The 23,992-nt window shown below is 40.8% G+C and overlaps 1 long non-coding RNA gene across 1 annotated transcript in view; it reads right to left on the minus strand.

Annotated features, from left to right (window-relative positions):
• Positions 1–1,190: 1,190 nt before the first annotated feature.
• The window catches only part of LOC147578414 (uncharacterized), a 59,058-nt gene continuing 36,256 nt past the window's right edge, over positions 1,191–23,992 (minus strand). The window contains exon 3 of the long non-coding RNA XR_015255173.1: positions 1,191–1,303. This is a non-coding gene — a long non-coding RNA (uncharacterized LOC147578414). The remainder of the gene's footprint in view (positions 1,304–23,992) is intronic.

Genomic DNA, 23,992 nt, shown 5'->3' on the forward strand with positions numbered 1-23,992 from the left:
GTGAGACTGAGCCTCGTCAGACTGTTCTGACAGCATGGAGCTTACTTAGAATCCTCTGTCTCCACTCTCTCTGTCCCTCCCCTGCTTGCACATGTGCGCACACACTCTCTCTCTTTCTCTCTCTCAAAATAAATAAAAAATCAATAAACATTAAAAAAAAAAAAAACCCATATAGATAAAAGGTGGGACAGCCAAAGGATAGCACCTTGGGCATAAAGGTGATCTGAAGTAACACCCCTCCCACCCACACTGGGAAAGGAGCAGAGCAGAATGAAATAAAAACATAGTAAGTAAGGACCTGTGGAAATGTAGTCACAAGCTGACCCTCAGGCAAATTTGCCTTCCAAATTTATTCCACCTTAGTAAATCCAAAAGCTTCACGTCTTTAATTTTGTTTAAAGTGTTCTTAGACTATGGGGTCCAAAACAGCTATGAATTGAACCCTTCTACTAAATGTCTTTCCAGCCTTTTACAAATATCTAGACCACACCTAATACCTCTGCAAGTTTCTGTAATAGCACCCACCTTAACAAAGTACCCATAGCTTTTAACTTATTTGTCCTAGAAACAAAATCTGCCCTTTTTACATTTCCATTTCAGCAAGTTACAAATTTTTTGTACTACATTATGCAGTCACAACGACACAACTGGGCAATGATCTCAGGGGACTCTTGATGGACACACAACCTAATTGCTGGAGCTGGAAGCGCAGGAGGCAGCCAGCCCCAGGAATGGAACATTCTTTACCAGGGAAAGGAGGCCTGCCTTTTACTTCAGGTGTGGGATCTTCTTATATCCTTTCTCAGTGCTGTGAGGTAGACAGGGGAGGCTCACAGAGAGGAAGGTCTTATCCCAAGGCTTACTAGCAGTGGGGGCAGAATAGAAATTAGATCAGCTGATTCCTAATTTAGTGCTTTAAAAAAAAAAAAAATAGAGTTCACCTTGATCTAAGAACCGTGCTTGAAATCTTTTAGATCATGTAAAAAAATTTTTTTCTCCTGTATTAGCTTAACAAACCCTGAGATGATAGTTGATAATTCTTGGTATATTTGTAGATAAAGCTCTTCTGTGTTGCCTTGATAATATGCCCAGAATATTCAATTTTTAGTCATTTATCCTTTCATAACTTTACACTTTATTATTTCAGAAACTTAATGTTTTAGAAAATACACAGAAGTTACTGACCGTTCAGTAGTAGTTACAAATGTGAGGTGATGTTAGGGCACCTGGCTGGCTCAGTCAGTAGAGCATGCAACTCTTGATCTTAGGGTTGTGAGTTCAAGCTCCATATTGGGCATGGAGCCTACTTAAAAACAAACAAAAATGTGAGGTGATATTATAATAAGGATGTTTATCTTCTTGAGTATAAACTCATTAGCCTGATTTTATAATTTTTTTGTTTGGTGGAAATACTCTACAGAACATTCAAACAAACTGGGGAGGAAGAAGGAAGTGACAGAGGTGCTTATAAATCAATCTAATCACAGCAGGCAAATTAACCTGAATTCTCATGGTTGCACGCTTCAACCTGTGATTATTAATAAGATCGGTGCTGGCTATAAAGGAAAAACAATGATCACATGTGACCAAAGAGGGGAGAAGGACAGGGAACAGAAGCAGAGTGAACCCCCAAAACTCTGAAAGAAGAGCTCAGTAAGAAGGGCAATCATCTTTTAGTAGTGGCCTTGGTGTAACCCTTTTGGGGTGCTTTTGGGTCTTTTAGGAAGTAGTGGTGACTAAAGTCAATAAATTGAATGTATATTAAGTCAAATGGTCCCTGTAAGGCTTGGTATGTATCATCAGGCAACAAATAAACTAAACAAAGCCCAAACAAGGTCACCATGGATGAGCAAGCAAATGCAGAACACAGCTCTAAGACAAACTCACTGAGGTATGAAACATCAGAGTGAGAAGACAACCGGAAAGACTATAGACTATAAACTATTTGTCAGAGAGGCAATGATAGAGACCAAGAACAGAGAGGCGACACTAGCTATTAATTATTACAAGGGGCCATACAATTTGAGGTCAAAAACATAACAAGGTGTTCTCTAAGAGAGTTCTCTCTTGCTAATTCACCACACTGTTGTTTCAGCTCTATGACACTCTTGCATTCAAACTGAATTCACACAGGAGGGGGTCATATGGTACTCAGTATCTCCCAAATGCAAAATGCGTATTCTAATCTCTAACTGAACTTAAGCTAGACTTGTAGTTGTCTAAGAGCATATATTGTTTTTATATCAGAGACTGAAAAAAGTAACAGAGCATTTCCTCTGACTTGCCAATTATTCATGTATATGCATACATGCTGATTCACAAAAGCAGAGGATTTCATCTGATAACAGATGAAAGACACAAATGATCAAATCGTCGAAAATTTCCCAAAATATGTATAAGGCTAGGTGATGTAACAGACATAAAGCACACTTACGGAAACTCAGTGGCTTGAATTTAGGTTTCTTCTGGGACTGAGCTTTGCCCAAAACAGAAATTACCGAAAGAAATCATTCATAAAAATAAAGACGTTGCTTGAAATGATTTTAAATTTAATTCCTTTGGAATTTGAGAAGCATTGCTTTAAAAAAAAAAAAGACTAGGAGTTAATACTTTAATAGTGATTAGAGAGAATTAAAAAGACTTAAACTTTTCAGAAGCAGATTTTAGATTCATAAAATTAATGTTAGTATTGACATATGATAAAACCATCAGCAGAAAAGACATTCCAAACTGGGAAATAATATGTGTAGCTCAATGAAGGCCTGGAGAGTCATGGTGATGTTCCCCATTTTCAGAAGTTTTATTAGACACCTTAGCTCCCGTAAGGTCCCATTGCTCCTCTGCTATTTTAAAAACTGATATTGTAGTTTATATACACAATAGAATACTACGTGGCAATGAGAAAGAATGAAATATGGCCTTTTGTAGCAACGTGGACGGAACTGGAGAGTGTTATGCTCAGTGAAGTAAGTCATAGAGAAAAAGAGAGATACTGTATGTTTTCACTCTTATGTGGATCCTGAGAAACTTAACAGAAGACCATGGGGGAGGGGAAGGAAAAAAAAAAAGAGGTTAGAGAGGGAGGGAGCCAAAACATAAGAGACTTTTAAAAACTGAGAACAAACTGAGGGTTGATGGGGGGGGGTGGGAGGGAGGGGAGGGTGGGTGATGGGTGTTGAGGAGGGCACCTGTTGGGATGAGCACTGGGTGTTGTATGGAAACCAATTTGACAATAAATTTCATATTAAAAAAAATAAAACCTAAAAAAAATAAAAACCGATATGGTGTGGGGTGCCTGGGTGGCCCACTCGGTTAAGCATCTGACTATTAGTTTGGCTTAGGTCATGATCTCACAGTTGATGAGCTCGAGCCCCGCATCAGACTCTGCGTCCTAACAGCGCCAAGCCTGCTTGGGATTCCCTCTCTCTCTGCCCCTCCCCCGGCTCGCTCTCTATCTCTCTTTCAAAACAAATTTTAAAAAACCTAAATTTTTTAAAAATAAAAATAAAAATTGATATGGTGTCCACTCCTGGAGCTCAGTTTTATTTCCGGGAGCCTGGGGAAAATGAAAAGCATATGCACTGTGTAGAAGGAGGTACATCGGGGTATCAGGTCCTGCTCTCTCTTACCTGCTGGTTATTCTGGGGCAAGTCACATTCCTTCTCTGGTCCTCCATTTCCTCCTCATTAAAGTTTTCTCATCATAAGGAATAAGTGTGATAGAGTAGTCATAAAAGGTCATAGTTGTGTGGGCATCATCCTAATCACTTTGATATTCTCCTTGAACAATGACATTCTTGTTTCTGTTGAATGCCTCCAGGATTAAACCTTCCTCACCTCTTAAGGAAACTTATTTCATCTTTGCAGAGCTCCAGGTACGAGAGAGTTCTTGGAGTTCAACGACACCCAGGTTTTTTATGGTTTCCCACCCACTGACTCCACTCTGTGTGACAACCTTTACATTGTGAAATTCTCTTCCTGTTCCAGGCCCCCCCCCCACCCCCCCCCCCCCCCACAGACCCTTGTCCTGGCTAAATATACTGTTTGTTTAGCCCTTTTCCATATAACAGGTTCTCTGTCCCCTTACCAAAATGGTTGCTTTCTTCTGGACGTGCTTCAGGCCATCAACATCCCTTCTGTAGAGTTACTTCCAGAACAAACACCAAAGCCGTATCACCACGTCCCTCCTTTTGGACACTTCTTTTAACATAAGACCACAGTACAGTAGCATTTTTGGCAGTCACATCCTACTATTAAGTTGTATTGAGTTGTTAAATTTAAACAGTTCTTAAATCCTTGCCATGTATGCAAACCACATTTTCTCTATCCTATTCCTTTATAAAAGTGGGTAGAATTTGGGAGGTGTTGAGATTTTTCCATGTTTTCCATTGAGGGTGACGGGTGGGTGCCTCAACAAAAGGGGTTATGATTTTTCTGTTGAATTCTTCTTCTTAAACCATGTCTTCCCCATGCAAATTCCACAGTTCAACATAACGATAAGCCCCCTTAAGCTTTGACATTACCCTGCAGCCCTGTATCAGCATGCTATCGGAATCTTACTCCAAGTCCTTAATAAACATTTTGTGTAGTATGGCACAAACACAGAGGCCTGTGATGGGCTCTAGAGAAAGCCCTGCCATTTGGTTTGACATAAACCCATTCATCATAAAGAATTCTGGGGGCACCTGCGTGGCTCCATCAGTTAGGTCTCCGACTCCTGATTTCGGCTAAGGTCATGATCCCAGTGTCGTGGGATCAGGCCCCACGTTGGTCTCCACACTGAGCATGGAGCCTACTTAAGATTCTCTCTCTCTCTCTTTCTCTCTCTCTGTCTCTCTCTCTCTCTCTTTCCCCAATGTATATGCTCTCACTCTCTCTCTCTCTCAAATTAAAAAAAAAAAAATTGAATTCTGTTTACTATATGCCCAGCTCATGTTCAGCGTGATATCATTACAGATTGGCAAATTCATTTAGAAAGTCAGGCTAACCATTTCATCTTTGCTACCTTATGCTGATTCCTTTGCTGAGAGCTTGCAAATCATCTCTTTGATGCTTCGTTCTAGAAAATTTCCCAGATGTAACGCCCATCTCCCAGAGTTCACAGGATTCACCTCTGTTTTGAGAATGAGACATTTGTCCATTTTCAGCTTCCCCTAATCCTTAAGATTCTTAAAAAAAAATTACAGGCAGGAGCTCCTCCATTTTATCCCCAAATTCTTTCAGTGTCCCAGAGAGGTAGGCCTCAGCTGGGTCATGAGACATATATGCATTTTGAACGGCCAGTGCTTTCTTACCGTTTCCGCATCCACCTTATTTTAAAAACTAGTATTAGTGCTGCCCTTCCTTATCTGGCAATCCTTCAGCTGGAGGATACGTAGGAATTACAACAGTGAAGTGATCCTATTTTCTTCCTCTTCTCTTCTAACATTGCAAGTATCAGGCTCCTTAAACCTCAGGCACATTGCTTCAGGCCACCTAGGAAACTACGCCTTGCGTGACTCATCACATCAGGCCTGAACCACTTACAGTTGGATTGTTCACAACTTCAGTCCTAAATTCTGGCATTCCCCAGTCTACCCTGTCCCCGGTTTTGACCCTGTGACTTATTTTTATCTTTCACTTTTGCTTCGGTTAGGTGCCCAAAGACCCGATACTTGACATATTCTGATTTTCTCTTTGCTCTGAGCTCTGGCTACTGCTTTGGTCACCCAGGGGTAAACGCCCCCCCTCGCCCCCCTCAGCAAATGGGTTCTTTCCCTGGGCTGCTGTCCTTAGATCTGACATTCTCACCGGGTGTTCCGGGCGTCCACTGCTGCGCATCAAACCAGGGAGCAGCTTCGTGACCTTTAAAGTCACACGGCGTTGCACCTGCCATACTCTGTTGGTCAACTGATCATTAAGGTTGGCCCAGATTCCAAGAGAGGAGACACGGGCTCCCGCTCTCAATGAGAGGAGTGTCAGCAAATTTGCACACAAGTCTTTAAAATGCCACCAGGTTAGCAGAGCCCAGCAAACAGAGCCCTGGCCCCGAGCAGCAAAGACATCTGTTCCTTGTTCTTCCTTCTCTACATAAGTGCACGAGTCCTCGAAGGCTTAGCATGTTTCACATACTCCCCTCCATTCTGGTCATTAGCGCCTAATATTCTTACCGGCTGCCATTGGTGTTTTATCTTCAAACTCGATTGCCTGTCTACTTTCTGTTTGAATTCGCCAGAGAACACCCTGTGGAGACATTTCAGTTTATTAGGGGCTCTCCCGTTGCTTCCACGCCACTCCATTGCCAAAAATTAAACTTTGAAAATACTTCATTCCCTTTCTTAGAGTCCCCCATAAATGGAATGCTGGCAGTCTTGTTCTCTCCTGTCTGCATAACCCCCATTTAACATCAACACGCTAGATATTGGCTTCTTGTTAATGCCCTCATCCCCTTCTTAGGATGGGGAAGGTACAGCTACGTAGTTAAGAGTCAGACAGAGTTCCTTTCTGCTCTCCCTCACTAGCTGTCTTGGTAACCTGGAGAACATTATTTTACCTCTTTAAAGCAGTACATTTTCGGGGTGCCTGGGTGGCTCAGTCAGTTAAACTTTCGACTTCCGCTCAGGTCATGATCTCCCAGTTCATGAGTTCGAGCCCCATGTTGTGCTCTGTGCTGACAGCTCAGATCCTGGACCCTGCTTTGGATTCTGTCTCTCCTCCTCTCTCTGCCCTTCCCCCCACTCATACTCTGTCTCTCTCTCAAAAAGAAATAAACTTTAAATAAATAAACATTATGTGATAATGGGGATGACAGTAGGATTCAATGCCAGTGGGATGAAATGAAACATGTAGTGAATTTAGCATAGTAGACACTCACTAAACAGTAACTGTTAATTGTATTCATCTCATACCCTTATTACCTTTTAACTGAAAATGGCAACAATCTCTCCATTCTGGACTCTGTGCATCAGACAGCACCTGTGTATCTGTACCAAACACCCTGGCAAGTGACTCTCTAAGACCTTGTGTTCTTTGTGAGTTGTTGCGTATGTTTTTGTCTGGCTTTGTCAGCAATTTCAGCACCATCTGCTAGAGGCATGGTGACCTTCTCTTCTAGCACCTACCGCAGGCCTGAGCTACGAGGTCCAGAGGGGCATCCCAGATTCCATAAACTGTCCCGACGTCAGAGCCAAGACTGTTGCCCCAAGTTTCTCTCTGCAAATAACCACAGAGACCCTAAGGTGGAAAAATGTGGCTTGTCCAGAGTGATTGCAGGGCTTGCGGGTGTGTAATTAGTCACTAGTCAGTGTGTAAATACTCTGTGAATTGCTCTGTGAAAAGCTCTGCAGAAATACAAGGTATTATAAGAACCAGGGCTGAACACAGGAGATAAGGTGCCATGGAGCGGGAACAAGTAAGGGATCAGTGTGTGTCACACCTCCCTCCGAGGGCAGGAAGCCCATAGGTTCTCCTCCCTCACTTTCTAAGAACACCGACTCCCCTGGGTGAATAATTTAAAGGACAAATTCCCACTCTTCTGGGTACCAAAGCCAGCCCAGCCGTAAGCTGAAATTAAATTAAATCATAAAGTCCTACAAGAAACTGAGGGAAGAGTCAGAAATATAAAACCAAGGGAATCCAGAGCTAAGCATGATATATTAGAGTCAGTGCAATGTCCTTGCCTTCCTGTGCTGATGAAGGGAAAAACTGAAAACCACCGTGGCACAGACTGAAAGGACCACCATCAAATATCCATTGCTAAGTACTTGGTAGTGGCTATTGTAATGATTTCAATTCCAGTGGGGTGGTGGAGGGAGGTGGGGGAGACACCACTAGATCAACTTGGAGTCCTTGCATTTCGGCTAACTAGCTGGGTGACCTTGAACGAGTCACGATCTAATCTGCCCTCCATTTCTTTCTTCTCTGAGTTGAAAAAGATGAAATCAGAGTTTGTGTTTCTAAAGTATTTTTTTTCCGTATCAGCTCAAAGATCAGAGTGAGCTAATAAAAGCGTTTACAAAATTTGCCTATTAAAATATAGAAAGCTCATTTTTCATGGCACCAGTCCTAGCATTGCCATTAAAATGCCCTTATACTCCTTAGTATACTTCTCAGCATAAGGCCAGGAGTCAGAGGGGCAACTTTGGAAACAGAAAACTAGGAAGTTTTGTAATAAACCACTGTATCCCCACACTTGTCTCCTCCAGACGGAAATGGGTGTTTACATGTGGCTTGAGAGGGCCGGTCCCGCCCTGAAAGCAGGAGTGAAGGAGCACTTTCAATACCCCAGACTGGCTTCTGGGAGAGGAACTCAGCATATTTGGACTAAAGTAAAAATCCAACCATCTAGCATTCTACCACCACCGAATGAGGAAGGACTGTGAACGAGTTCCTTTATTTCATCAATGCAAAGCAGGGACCTTGGTAAGCAGCCTGACACTTCTCCTGCTGCCAACATGGCATATAGCTTGAAAATAAATTAAAGTCTACAAAGCAGATGATGTTTCCCAGGGTGCTATATAGTTGAAAGATCCGGGACATGTCTACGTCCAGTATATTAAGCTTAACTCTATCAACATCACAGCTAAGTGTGATCAGCACTTACTGCCATCACAGGAGCAGGTAAATGAAATCCTAAGTAAAATAAAATAACATGCAGTGGTCCTTGGCTGTCCTAGAAGACTGTACCCAACCTCTTGGCCTACATGGATGTGGGCTGCGGTAAAGGCCGCATATCAGGAATGCTCACCTCACTGGTGACACCCAGATCTTTGGATTTCCCTGGCCAGTAAAACTTCAAAGGGAAAAAGAGAGAACATTATATGGAGGCCAAATTCAAAGTCATTATTTCTCCAAATAAAAATATATACTATCCACAACAACTATCATTTCATAAAGGGAGGTTTTAACATGAAAACAAAGGAAGGACACTGTTTCAAATAAAAGACGGTCCTTAACATTGCTTATATTTAGTTTTCAGACACATTTACTACATTGCTCTTTACTTTACTGAGCATTCATGGGTCAGTGAAAACTTCATTCTGGCCAGAATGTTCCTTAAACCTGCATTTGGGAAGTCCTGGTCTTTGTTAAGATATTCTCAGAACTAGAAAGCCTCTTTCTCCAACAAGTCCCATCTTAAATTTCCTCAAAGCCAAATTTTAAGCCCTATTTTTCCTTTGAAGTTTTTCCTACATGCTTTGACTATTAGGATATTTCTAGTGTCTGAATTCTTACAGCACTTAGAATTTTAACATACAACCTAGCAGTCTGATTTTGTGGGAAAAGGTTTTGAAATTTAAAACTTTTGGTAGATCACGGTTCTACTTTTAACTAAAGACTTTCAAAGTTTTCTCACAAATAAGAGAACCACAAGTTCGACATCTCTGAACAAGACCCCAGTTTAGGAAAGAAAGAATACAAAGAAAGGTACAACGGAGAGGAAACATCTGTTATTCAAATGCATTGGAAGTTGGCTAAGGTCTTTTAAGATTGAAAGTATAGAATCCAGGGGCACCTGGGTGGCTCAGTCTGTTGAGCTTCCAACCTCAGCTCAGGTCATGATCTCGTGGTCTGTGAGTTTGAGCCCCTCATCAGGCTCTGTGCTCAGAGCCTGGAGCCTGCTTAGGATTCTGTCCCTCCCTCTTTCTGCCCCTCCTCTGCTTGTGCTCTCTCTCTCAAAACTAAATAAACATTAAAAAAAATTTTTTTTAATAAAAAAAAGAAAGTATAGAATCCAATATAGTTTGATCAGTAGACTGATGTGTTGAAAATGCTCTGGTAGTATATTAAGAAAGGGTTACTTGACCTCATTTTAATATTGTCCCTTCTCCTTACCTAGCTAAGTAAGCATCAGGACAATTGCTCCCCTACTTGTTGTTCCAAATGGCCCATATTCCCACTTAAACAGACATCTGTATGATGGAAAATTGTCTTAGAGATCATCTAGTCTACTCTCTTATTTAACAGATGGGGGATCTAAGGCCCAGGTAAGTGAAGTGACTTGCCCCAAGTCCCAAAAGATCAGTATTAGCATTGGGTTTTCTCTCATGATGTATGATCTTGTAGGTATTTTAAATACAATAGTCTTATATCCCCATATCTCCAGATGGATAGTATGCTACACATCAGTGCAGTCTCTAGAGGGATTATAAAGAAGACAAGTTTTTCCCAGCCCCGGTTGGTTCTCTTTTTGCATTCTTTTTACTCTGGACTAATTCATCTTCTTATCTTTCATCCATTACTCCTACCTTCCTCTCTCCACCCTACCCCCTGTCCAAACTCGTTAAAACCTAAGTTCTCAAGAAAGGCTATGATAAATTTATCCAACCAATGTAAATGCCTCATAGCCCCTATGGACTGAAGTTTGAGTGCCACACATCATGTTGGGCATAGCTTGTGTTCCTTCTACCAGAAGTACCAGAGGTACTTACAATTTTACAAGGGAAAGAGAGAGGCCAACAAATTAAGTCTTTATTCAAGACATAAGAGAGGTTTTCTCTTTCCTTGAAACCACCACATGTAGGCAATAGCTTACCTTCAAGAGCAGCCCAATCCCGGGTGCCTGGGTGACTCAGTAGGTTAAGCGTTCAGCTCTTGATTTTGGCTCAGGTCATGACCTCATGGTTCCTGGGATCAAGCCCCATGTAGGGCTCTGCGCTGACAGTGTGGCGCCTGCTTGGGATTCTCTTTCTCCCTCTCTTTCCACACCTCCCTCTCGCCCCCTGCTCACATGCACTCTTTCTCTCTCAAAATAAATAAATAAAAACATCTAAAAAAATAAAGAAGTAAAGTCAGCCAAACTCTTCAGAGTTGGAACCTACCCTTCTGTGGCCCCCTCATCACCATTACTATAGTCCTAGATATTTTAGCAATATGTACAAATCTATATTGACAACATAAAGGACCCTTCTTCGTTTTCCTTCTTTAGGGTCCAATCTTTTCTTCTTCAACTAAAAACAAAGCCTTAAGCTTTCCACTTAAACACAACTTTGAAACAGCTTAAACATTTTATGATGTTATTATCAAAATCACTCATACACAAACCTGGAAACAAGGACTCCCATTTTTGGAACAAATATAGTACATGACCTTTGCCAATTCTCTAAACTTCTCTGGCCACAAGTTTTCACTTTTGTGAAACAGAAAGAGTGTTCTTAACAAAGACTGCGGTATTGGAGGGTTGGGACCACGCCTTTTAATCTTCCGTATGTTACCATATAGAGCTTCGTCTCGGGCTCTGCCCACGCAGATGCTCAGGAAATGCTCACTAACTAAAGATTTTTATGATCACTGATAGAAAGACAGCATAAATGCAAAACACGATTTTTCCCTTGCCCCGAGTTACCCAGGAGCATCATTCTCATTCAGAGATGACCACATTTCAGAAAGTGGGTCTCATAAAACATACAATTTAATGAAGCCATCTGGGAAGATGATCGTCGTATAAATGCAAGATATTGATATTATCTGGCTACTTGGGGAAATACCATGTAAATGAAGGTACAACCCAGCTCCATAATTCAAATCAAGTATTGATGTACAAGGTCTTTGGATAATGGACTTTGAAGATTGATATTTTTCGCAAATCTGAGGCTACTTTTCTCTCCTCCTTTGCAATTTTGCTATTTTTGCAATAAGATTTTATTTTACTTTTTGGAAAACATCTTTTTTTTTTTTTAACAGGAATCTATCAGTGTCAACTGGGAGTCTTGAAACAGAAAACTTACTTCTGTCTTTATCAGGTTTTTTAGCTTCTCTTTTTTGAAGCAAGAAACAATGCAGACGACACAGGCATTTCGTCCCTGCTCCAGTCATTACGCAGAATGTTGTGGGTTATTCAACATCCCAATTGACTCAGCTGCTTTCTTTTCTGTTTTATTCTTCTCGCAGGAAGGTATGTTCTACTCTTGATATTATCCTGAAGACTGTTCTGGATGAAGCCACCCAATGATCGGTACTCTCTGTTAACCAGTGTTACCTCCTTTCTCTAAGAGACAATTACCAAAACAATACCAAGTTCAGTCATGCCACTAATCCCAAAATGAACATTCAGTGAATTCTGGCACTCCCCATCTTTAATGTGCTCAGGGAAAGGGATACAGCATTTTCTCTACACTTAGGATTCTGCCTTACTACCACTGCTGAGGGGATTACCTCTAGCTTGAGGCAGCACCTGCTCCCCCAGTGTAAACCAGCATTCCTCTGGGCTCCTTGTCGTCTCTGTTGAAAAAAAGTGCCATCCAGTGTTTGTTCCTGCATTCTGGAAACCCAAAGTCCATTTGGCCCTGGCTATCCCAGCCTCTTCTGTCATCACACAAGCACCAAATAATATATAAATACAGTCAGTATCAACACTCTTCCCAGAAGTTGGGAGGGGGGGGTTGTTCATGGACATTGTCTGTGGTGGGCTTGCTGGTCCCAGGCACTGTACAGAGCGTTCACGTAGGGAATGTGCACGACAGGGGTTGGAGGCACAGAGGCCAAGAAGCCATTCCAAATGTTTTGCCTGGCTGATGACTGGGGTAGAATCCATGGGGAGCTGGCAACATATCCTTGATCTTTAATCCTTTTCATGTTCACTGAAGAAACTCTTCCTCCCACTGTTCATCGTCTTGCATCCCTAAATCACAGCCTAGAAGCAAGTGTGCCCAGAGCTGAGGACCAAGATGCTCACGTGCTCTGTATCCTAGAGACAAGTCCGCACACTCAGAAGCAAGGTAAGGATCTGCTGGTCCTCTTTCTCCTCAGGCTGCCGGGCACTATCATTGCCCATCCCTGATGGGAAAATAATATTCTGAGTTTCAGCCTAATGAGGCTGATAGGGGGTCTAGAGTCCTGGAAGCCATATAAGCAAGCTCATTTAGTGAGTGCTATGGGCCAGATAGGGTGGTAGACATGGGGGGTACAAGAAGGGAGAAAACACAGTTTGTGTCCTCAGAGACTTCTCAGCCTGGCAGGGACATCCTAGTAAATTTGACTATATGGGCCTGCTAATGTTCTCAATATTTTTTTCAATCTTAAGAGCCTCCAAATGTATTTTTCATGAAAGTAAATTCCAAAGGTGACGACAAAAATAGTCTGAACATCCCAAGGGGCTGGAACTCTGACTGCAGAGATAGCAAATAGAGGAACAATCCCATCCGAATAGCTGACGGTAACAGATCAACAGCTAGCACCTCGAGAGAAACAGCAGATTTGCCGCAAATAAAAGGCATACATGCTGGGGAAAGCCTTTCAGTTTCTCATAAAACATTAGGCCATTATAAGAACTAAATACTTATTTTAAAAAGATATCTTTATGTGGAAAAATTAGTCTCTCCGATAATCACATGTTTTCTTAGCATTCAGAGACAGATTACCAGAATGGGAGAAGACAAAGAAGTGTGATGCAGTCTTTACCTAGAGTCCCAATATTGGTGGGAAGATGGGTTTTTGCACATGGAAAAATTAAAGGGATACTGATTCACACTGTAAAATACTTTTAAAACCCTTTGCCTAATATCCGAAGATTCTATGGAGAAAAAAAGACGTAGAACCATAATCAAGAGGTTAAAAAAAGAAAAGAAAAGAAAAGAAAAGAAAAGAAAAGAAAAGAAAAGAAATGGGTTTAGAGGTTTTTTGTAGTTAATGGTGGGGGGGCAATAACAAAGGACTTGAAGTTTGGGAGCCAGGAAGAACTGACAAAGTGTTTTTTCTGTGCAAACAAAAATCAAAATCCTTTCTAACTTGAAGTGATTTTCTATAAGCATCAAAGGTCCAAGGCCAATAGGATTTTGTAGTCTGTCATTAAAGTGTTTGGAAAATTTTGAGTCAACTATTGATTTGTGCAAAAACAAAAACAAAAACAAACTACAAGTTTTTCTGATTTCTTTTCATAGCAAAACAACCTATATGGAAAACAATAATAAGAAAAGCATAAATTACTCATAATCCCACCACAGAGAGATAATCAATATTAAAATTTTGGTGTACTCTTTTAAACATCTTTGCATGTATACACACATGTTAACATATACTTTTTTATAAAAATTAACTCACACCAGTAATATAAAGTATATATATTGAGTAATAGAAATTACTTAATAATTTCTCATTTCACATCTCAATCAATATAGGTTTAAATTAGTATAGTGGGTTATGTTCCCCCCAAATTCATGTCCATCCAGAGCCCCAGAATGTGACCTTATCAGGAAATAGTGTCTTTGAAATTTTAATTAGTTAAAGGTCTTGAGATGAAATCATGCTGGATTTAGGGTCCCTAAAGGGGTCCTTATAAGGGAAAAGAGGGGCATTTGGACACAGAGAGGTCCATGTGAAGACAAGACAGAGCTTGGAGGATGTGGCCACAAGCCAAGGAACACCTAGAGGCACCAGAAGCTGGACAAGACAAAACATATCCCACCTCCACCCCACCAGAGCCTTCAGAGGGAGTGTGGTCCTGCTGACACCTTGATTTTGGATCTCTGGCTTCCAGAACAGTGATAGGAGAAATTCCAGTGGTTTTAAGCCATCCAATTTGTGGAAATTCCTTATGGTAGTCCTAGGAAACCCATACAATTAGCACTTTTCTTGGCTGCAAAGCATTAATTGTATTCCATTCCACATGGGGGTACCATATGGAATATAATTCAGTGATGGACATTGTTGATGGGCATTTAGGTTGCTTCCAGGTTTTTACTATTGCAGACAACACTGCAATGAACATTTGTGTTCAGGCAACTCTATGGCCTTCTGTGGGGAGGGAATATAGCCTAACAGTTAACAACATGGTTCCTGAAAACCAGAGTTACATGCCTGGATTACAATTTGGGCTCCATTCCTTACTAGCTATTACCTGAGGAGGAACTTAGCTGGAGACATGCTGTTGTATGGAAAGATTCATTTCTACAGCGTCTAATATATAGTAAGTACTAAATAAATGTTTCCTATTTATGATACATTATCAGATATGGATAATCCTTTCTAGATCAAAGAAGAAATACATTTTCAAAAATCAAAGGTATCAAAAAAGGCTTAGGAATAAATCTAATGAGCATCAGAGTTCACTTCTGTTCACAGGCATATACATTTTCATAGAAAAATTATAGTGCAAAAGGCTGTGAATACTTGATTTCTAACACCTTCCACAAAACAAAGAAAGCACATTAGGAATGTATTGTCATCGACTTGGAAAAGGCAATTGTTAATTGTTCAACACATTGTCATTTATTTATTTATTTTTTTTCAACGTTTATTTATTTTTGGGACAGAGAGAGACAGAGCATGAACGGGGGAGGGGCAGAGAGAGAGGGAGGCACAGAATCGGAAACAGGCTCCAGGCTCTGAGCCATCAGCCCAGAGCCTGACGCGGGGCTCGAACTCACAGACCGTGAGATCGTGACCTGGCTGAAGTCGGACGCTTAACCGACTGCGCCACCCAGGCACCCCAACACATTGTCATTTAAATCAATCTATTCTTTTTGTGTCAGTGGCAACGCAAGTGGGGGAGGGGCAGAGTGAGAGAGAGAAAGAGAGAGAGAATCCCAAGCAGACTCCACACTGTCAGCGCAGAGCCCAACGTGGGGCTCAGATCGTTTTTCAGAGCCAAAACCCTTGGAGCTACCCAAGCACCTGCTCCTAAATTTTTCAATCACATACTGGGATAGTTATCTCAGTCTCACTAGGACTATTATAAAAGTAAACTGAGGTACTTTACGCAAAATGCCTAGTACAAAATCTGAAACACAACAGAGGCATAAAATAGTATATTACTATTAGTAATAATGATAATCATATCTAAGAAAACTCGGAGGAATAATCTGTTGAATAAAGAAGACAAATCTGAGATAGGTGCAGCCACTTCACAGATGAACAATCAATAATGGTGCTCTACAAAGCTTTTTGATCATGCACCTCATAAGTGAAAAAAAACTGCCTCGTGCACCACCAATATATGTATACGTAATTATAAATTATAAACATGTACAATGGTTTTCATATGCACATTATAAAACTCAAAACTAGAAATTTCAAAGGGATGAGATGAAGTTTTTAAAGTTCTGGCATTTTCTTTCCACACTGCAGTGGATTATCTTGAACACCCACCACCTTAGGTTCATACATTTCAATTTGAAGATTCCTGATGATAAAATATTCTCAACTGGGCCGCCTGGGTGGCTCGGTCAGTTAAGCGTCCGACTTTGGCTCAGGTCATGATTTCACGGTTCGTGGGTTCGAGCCCCACATTGGGCTCTGTGCTGACAGCTTGGAGCCTGGAGCCTGCTACGGATTCTGTGTCTCCCTTTCTCCCTCTGCCCCTCCCCCCCTCACTCTGTGTCTCTCAAGAATAAACACTAAAAAAAAAAAAAAAATTTTTTTTAAACATTCTCAATTACAAGATGGCATAGAAATGAAATAGCACAAGGATTTGCAGATCACTAATTGTGCATGGAACTGGTTAGTTCCATTACTGGTTAGTAAAACATCTCTGGGGCATGTGAATACCCACCTGTCTAGCACACACCCAGTTGCTCATTTTTAAGATTTGGTTCTAAGTCCAGCCCCTGCATGAAACTTCTGGCATTTCCAGGCAGAACTGACAACCGTTTCCCTTGGATTCCCCCATGCCTATACAGACAGCCAGCACGTACGCGTCTCTATCACCTGACTGCATCTATTAGCTTCGGGGTCTCTCTCCCCATCTTGACCACCAGCTTCTCAGAAGCAGGGATCGTGTCACGTGTTCTTGACCGATTTCCAAGTATTCATTGTACAGTGTTTGTATACAGACCTGAATACATATTTACTAAATGAGTGACCTAATAAAACTAGATCGCCATAGAGCACATAAAGATTAGTATGTCCTAGAAACACACAGAAGAAACAAAAGAAAATGCTATGAAATGTGGAGGACAACCTCTTCGATGTAAGAGTGTGTTTAATTAGATTGTCACGTCTGACTCTGCAGCAAATTTCACAGAATTTCCCAGTGAATTCTCCCGATACTGCAATGGAATTCTTGGTTGCTTCGCTCCTCTGCACAGCTCTCCTCTGCTCTACAGAGGAGGGGAGTTAGGCCTGGATGGGGATGTTTACGTACTTGTTAATCATACGTTTGTTTTCCCTCCAAGCTCAGTTCTGCCTGCCAAGAATAGCTCACGATGACAACCATTTTCATGCTTTCCGTCAAACAAAGGCTCCAGAAGGACATGGAAGAAGGGAAGAGAGCCAGAAGTTTCACATCAACAACAGTAAGGGAAAAGAAGAAGAAAATAAGTTTAAATATCCCTCTCTCCCTTTTTTGCTATCCCATCTCAGCATTTTAGTACTCCAGTTCACTTGAAATTGGAACCTTGTGGGTACGTTGGGACCAGTAGACTTTAAATAGCTACAAGAAGTAAGAAGGCTGCATTCCACCGTATACTTATGCCCAAGAGTCATTTGAGTTTTTAAATCTTTCTCTGTCTCACCACCCCCTTTGTCTTTCATGTGAACTTGAAGCTACAACTGGAAACTGTTTGCACTATTTATTCCTACGTCTGTTTCTTTCCAGCATTGTTTTCCAAAATGGGTTCCATGAAATGTTCATAGATGCTTCATGGAAAAAGATCCTGTGGTTAAATATTTAGGAAATTCATGGATGTGCAAGTTAAACAGATTTCTTTGCCACAGGCCTTCTCCTATCCTTTAATTTTCTGGCGTACCTGGTCAACCTCTAGGAGGTAGCATAGTTCACACCACAGAACCCTTGTTTCCTGGAATCCTTTGGCCAGGCTAGTGTTCTGACTGATGCGCTTTTAGAAATGCCACCCTTTTGGTTTAGGGTTTGGTCTGAACTAGGACCTCTCGTCACCAGAGACAGACACTTAGAACTGTCTTGGTCATTTGTATTCACGCGCAGCTCTTGACAATAGAAAACATTGCAAAGGAACTTTCCCAAATACTCATACAATGAATTTCATTCTTGTGAGATTTCTGTGAATTTCATTCATCTCTGTACCCTGGAGCCTGAAATGCCAATCCTGCAGAAAGAGATAGGCTAGAAACATAACAGCTTGCTGGAAAACCAAAAAGGCCTAAACAGGGCACTGTGGTTTTAGGAATGAGCATCTGAGGACCTATTTGTGCATTTAATCTCTCAGCAATTGCTTGTCAGAAAAGGAAATGCCCTTCCCTCTTGGAGTGCTGTCCTGGAGAAACCTGTTTTTGTTTTTGTTTTTTTTTATTCCCACTCACCCAACACAGAGACTTCCTATTATACATAGCCTTTGTTTACAGTGTTCCGAGAACATCACCTCTCTGCCTAATTCCCACATAGTCTTCAACCTCCCACTACTGCATGAAGACTTTCCTTTCTGCCCACTTTAACACTCCCTCCTTTCTCTAAATACCCCCACTACTTAATGGCTATGCCAGAGGTAAACAAGGCCCAGTCCTCTAGGCAAATTCAGCCTGCCCTCCATTTTTGTGAATACAATTTCACTGGACACAGCCACACCATTCATTTACATATTGTCTATAGCTGCTTTCTCTCTATAAGGGCAGAACTGAGTTGATGAGCCAGAAATCGTATAACATGCAAGCCTAATATAATTACTATCTATCTTTTATGGTCAACTTTGCCAAAGTCTATACTGTTTCTTTAGTACTTACCAGATGCAGCCTTGCTCTGTGTTGGGACTCATACTTTGATGTTTCTGTATGTTTCCATGAGTCTTAAGCCCACTGAGGGCAGGGACTATGATTTGTAACACCTAGCTCAGAATAGGTTATCAACGAACATTAGCTAATCAATAGATTTTCTTATTGATTTTTTTTTTGGAAAGAGTACCCCAAATTCTCTATAAGATGTTCCTGGTACCAAAAAGGAGGGAGAAAACAGTATCATGTCATTTTCACACCATTTCAGTCTAGTGGTTTGCAGTGGGAAGTGGACACAGGCTGTTTGTTATCAGTTTGCTTCAAGTTTTTTCTGAAAGTAAAATAAAACCTCAGACAGACATTTATTCCTGGTAGTCTGGAAAATACTATACTTTCTATACACAAATGGCAGAACCTTACTACTTTGCCCATTCTACTATATACCGATTCGAAGTACGCGAAACAGCTGTAAAACGTGTGCGCTTGCATGCACGTTCGCACGCATATGCACACGAGCGTGCACATATGCGCGCACACACACACACACACACTACTGAAAGGCTCTGTGAGCACTAGCAGAATGTGGACTGACAGAAGTTGATCAATATAGTTCTCTGATGGCCACCATGTTGATCCTGCTAATGGCCACTTGGTGGAATGGCCTGCCTGAGACCACTCATGGCTGAGACCATTCTCAGGGCTGGCCTGTCGTTTGAACATTGCAGGTTGCCTACATAAATAAGCCTCAGAGAGATCAGACTGGAGGAGACAAGAATCTCTTTGCGCAGCCGTATCATCTATTCTGAAAACTTCTCCCGCTGGCATTTGTCAGGGCGAATGAAAATCTTAAGTTAAAAGTGATCAAAGAAGCCTCTTTTCAAAAGCCAACGAGGTAATCCTACTCATTCTTAGCAGCTCGTACACCCTCAGGGTAAAATCGGCCACTCAAAATGCTTATTTCATTTGTTCAGCGCCAAGAGGTGGGTCCTAAAGTTGCGTGCCTGATTGACACGCCCATATCTGCGTTCTCATGGCTCCAAGTGGTTGTATGTGCCGGGCTGCATGATTGCTTTGTGTAAATCCACCTGCAATTTGTTCTCTACCCATTAATCCAACTGGCTGGGGAGAAAGGAAGGAACCATTCTCAGATATCTCCTGCAGCAAGTCGGCAGCCCCATGACTTCCATTCAGGTTGCTTCACCTTTGTTCCCGAATAAATGTGAGGACCGACCTGGGGTGAGGTGGGATGCCTGGTGTGGCCCGGGTTAGTGGCCCAAGCAGAGAGAGGCCGATTTTTCTATTGTGAGACTGCAGCAGCTGATATGTTTCAATCTGCAGAAAGTAGCCTTTTTTCAATACTAACAATGTTCTGTAGTTATAATTTTCATGGCGTCTACTGGTTGGGAGATGAGAGGACTTATTCATAGAATTTACACTCTAGTGGTTTGATAAATATATAACATGTTGAAAAGGAGTTTCGTGAAAAAGTAAACGTTATTCATCAGGGCTTTGGCTCCTCTTATATTTTGCCTTCAGCTGAGCAATATTCTAAGTTGTTTGATTTTTATTTGTTTTTCATTTATTTGGCTTTCTTTCTAGATCCTGTACCTAATTGAATCCAAATAAGAACAGCACTGAAACAACCCTAAATATGGCATAGGGGGAAATGTGTATATCCTTTGCTTTATATTATCTTTTGTTCACATCCTGAGAGCTATGGAAAGCAAACTGTGGTGAGGTGCTATTTTATAGCATGTTTAATGCTTATCAGTAATTTTTCCCCCTGACCTTCTGCCTCAGACAATTAATTTTCTTGAACTGCTCACACACCAGAAGAACATTAGGGGGGAAAAATAATGTTAGTACTCGTGAATATAATCTTGGAAGAAAAGCTGTGCAATTATTCAAAGACCTAATCTTATCTCTTGTTTCATTTTTATATCATGAGTCCACATTTAAAAGTATTAGATATACTGTCCTGCTGTCCCACACCTTCAAACCACAGTAAATAAATGCTGCTAAGTGCCACCAGGAGTGAAAGAGCCTGTAATGAGAAGTGTGGGGAGATATGTGCTCCATTCATCATTCTGTTCAGTCCAATATTGAGGCTCTTGTTATCAGCAGGATTCGTGGCGGTGTCATCGCGGCTGGCATAAATCTTCTGTCAGTGTGGGTCGGACTGATGCCCTATTAAAACTCTGCTTTCACCTAATCACAGAATGACCTTTCGATGTCTTTAATTAACCTCTGACCTGAACCATGCCAATGTCTTGTTGGTAGGTAAATCTATGGCGTGACATTTGCTTATGACACTACATTTGTCTTGGTTTAATCATTGTACCTTTCGGAGTATGGCTTGAATGAAATACAGTTGGGATCCCTGCTAATAGTTGGATTAATTTTTAAAAGGTTAGAACATAATATTTTCCTCTGAGCTCCCAGTGATATCTTTGCGGACATTTCCCCCTGGGGAGGAGGGGGTCCCCCCATTAAAGTAAATTCAGGTGGGCCTTCAATCTCACCAATGATGTCATCTTTGCTACTCAAAGTTATTTCTTTTGAATGGCTGGGAGAGCCAGAAGCATTCTAGATCCTACAGATGACCAGAGGATAAAAGCGTTAAAATATGAGCTATCCTCACTTGTCCAAGACAATAGAGTGCAGCAATAGCATGGGAAGAAAGAAGGGAAGAAAGAAAGAAAGAAAGAAAGAAAGAAAGAAAGAAAGAAAGAAAGAAAGAAAGAAAGAAAGAAAGAAAGAAAGAAAAAGAGAGAGAAAAACAAAGACAGATGTAAGGGAAGACCTCCATGTTACTTTGGGAATGTGCTTTTCTATTCTGTAATCTATGTGTGCCTCAGGTCTGGAGACTTCTTTGAATAATAAAATCTCATTCATACCTCATTCCTTTACTAAGAGGAACCCTGTTAGTGATCTCCTATCTGAATTAGTAACTATCACAAATGTAAAATATTTATAAAGAAATACACTTGTCTTATATACAACCGTAGTTATAAATTGACTGAAGTGGTTGCTAATTCATTTAAACTGAGTAGGTCTTTCAAAATGGCAAGTTGGGATTGGCCTATAAATCACGACATTATATGAATAAAATAAAAGTTTTGAGCTACCTAAGATTTATCTTATTTTATACTCAATCAGAAGCCCCATGAAGGGCTTAGACTAGGTGATCTCTCAGGTCTTTTTCAGTTGTAAAAGTCTATGATTCAGTGTCTCAATATTATAAATTCTAGGTTTATTGAGTCTGAATTTGAAAGGTTTTCCTGCCTCTAAAATACAATTTAAAAGTTACATTGTAAAGACTTGAGGAGCTGGAAAGTTCTCAAGTGTCCCACCTGCCTTTGCTCTCCTCTGGGTCCCTTCCTCTTACCTGAGCCTTGTAAGGTGTGGAGAGTAATTCCTACTAGTAGAATAGCTTTGGAGATTAGAGAAAATACCTGTATAGCACCTAAAACAGTGCCTGGCATGCAGTGATGCCCAATTCATTCTGGATGCTGGTGGATCTATCAGTATCTGCAGTGTTTGCCAATAGGTATCACCTCTTAGATTGATGCACTAGCCCTCCCTAATCTCTTTTCTTTCAAAATTATACAATTTAATAGTTAACATCTTTGGAGTCACCCCTGGGTTCAAATACCAAACTTACTGGCTGTATGATCATGAGCACTTTACTTAACCTTCCACAAATTTCTCATCCATAAAGTGGGGAAATAATTGTACCTAATTAATGGACCTATTAAATGAGAAAATACACAAAAGTCACCATGTTTGCTCCATATTTTATATCCATTACCTAGCATACCACCTGGCATACAGTAAGTACTCATTAAATACTAAGATTTAACTACTAGGTAAAATGTTCTATTAGTTTAATTATATATTCATATTACGTATATGTTACCTATCACCATCATCATCAATGAACTTGTTCTATTTCTAGCTCACATCTCCTTTGGTTTAGAAGTGGTAGCTACATATTTTAACAAAAGTGGGCTTTGATTAGGTCCAAGGCTGAAGTTGAGAAATGTTGACTACTAATGATATCAACTATTCTGCTTAATTATTTATTATGTAAGAAGTATTTACTGAGCAGCTATTATCTGTCTGGCTCTGGGAATAGGATAGAAAGGTAGAAGACACACAATGCCTGCTATTACAGAGCAGAGTTTATGACAGAGAGATTGACATGAAACAAACAAGGATACTAATAAATGAACAAATGAATCACTTGGCCAAGGACTATGACAGAGAGATATGCAACTCTGCAACTCTACGAGTGGGCTTTGACATAGTCAGGGAAGTGAATCAAAGTCTGAAGGAGGAATAGCAGAGGATATAGAAGCCTAACCACGTGGGGATTTATAACATTTTGTTATAAGCTTTTGTTCTTATCCTAATGTGATAAGATGTAGGGAACCGTGCCTTATGAGCTTTGTGTTTCCAAAAGCTGACCTTCATGACCACATGGAAAATAAATCTGAGGGAGACAGGGGCATACATGTTAAATGTAAATGATTTACTAAAAAATAAATAAATTAATTAATTAATTAATTTAAAAAATGTAAATGATTTACATTGTATAAGATGCCAAAGCAGTGGTCTCCATTATGATTCTCTCTTTGAATCTCAGAAAAAGTTTAGGTCGATACCTTCTTATTAGGCACAAAAAGTGGAAGAAGAGAAACCCCCGAATATGTAAACCTTTCCTTTCACAGTTACTATCAATACTAAGGACCAAGAGATCCCATATAGGCCTCTGAATTTATCCTCCTGTGCTACTTTTGCTGTGACTACAAGAGAACAAGGGTGTCCATGTTTTTGGACTTATATTATGGGCAGTCACTGGCTCTCTAATTGGAGGGATGCAGGCCAAGCCAATGACCTAGCGTCATAAAACCTCACTGGTTATTATACCGATGGGGCTGGGCTATAAGGCAATTAGAGTTATGAAACTCCCCTCTAAAACAAAGTCCAGCAAGGGCGGAAGAAAGAAAACCACCTGTAGCTAGAGAGCTTTCAGGGCAACCAGCTTCTTAAAGAGGTAAAGTGACTTTATTCATATTTCCTCCTGCAAATATTTATTCAGTTCTTATTGGCAGCAGGTACCTTCCAGATGTTACATGGTGAACTAAGCCCTGCCTTGAGGAGGTATCTGCTCTGTGATTTAAAGGGAAAGATTAGCATTTACACACCTACCATGTACTTGATATCTTACATGGGTTATCTGATTTGATCATCAAGACAACTCTACAGAGTAGAAATTATGACCTCTACTATGGGAGAGTTAGGATTTGAACCTAGATCCATTGACCACAAAGCCTTTGCCTTTCCATTTACACCATGCTATTTGCCAAGAAGGTGCCCCTTTTCAGAGATAG

This window comes from Puma concolor, chromosome C1, assembly GCF_028749965.1.
Source record: "Puma concolor isolate L17-30 chromosome C1, mPumCon1.1.hap2, whole genome shotgun sequence".
NCBI lineage: Eukaryota > Metazoa > Chordata > Mammalia > Carnivora > Felidae > Puma > Puma concolor.